This window comes from Vespula pensylvanica, chromosome 14 (assembly GCF_014466175.1).
Source record: "Vespula pensylvanica isolate Volc-1 chromosome 14, ASM1446617v1, whole genome shotgun sequence".
NCBI classification, from domain to species: domain Eukaryota; kingdom Metazoa; phylum Arthropoda; class Insecta; order Hymenoptera; family Vespidae; genus Vespula; species Vespula pensylvanica.
The window spans coordinates 1,116,027-1,116,284 of record NC_057698.1 but is presented as its reverse complement, the minus strand read 5'-3'; positions in this window follow the sequence as shown (position 1 = coordinate 1,116,284).

The following is a 258-nucleotide window of genomic DNA, read 5'->3' as shown; positions in this document are numbered from 1 at the left end:
GCATTGAGTGACCACTAGGAAATTTCTTTCGATTTTTCGTTTCAGGATGGTTTTGAAGTTTCCTTAGATTTATTGGTTTTCTTCCGAGTTTTAGAATAAGGGTAGTTAATTATGGTTTTCAAATGTTCTATAGTTGTTGGTTGGGCATGAAGCAAAGAAGAGGCTATGTGTCAAAAGGGCAGCTATTGGATTGTTGTTTTATTTTGGAAGGTTCGACAGATTTGCCGAAATAGATATATTTTAATTTCTATGTGGTCA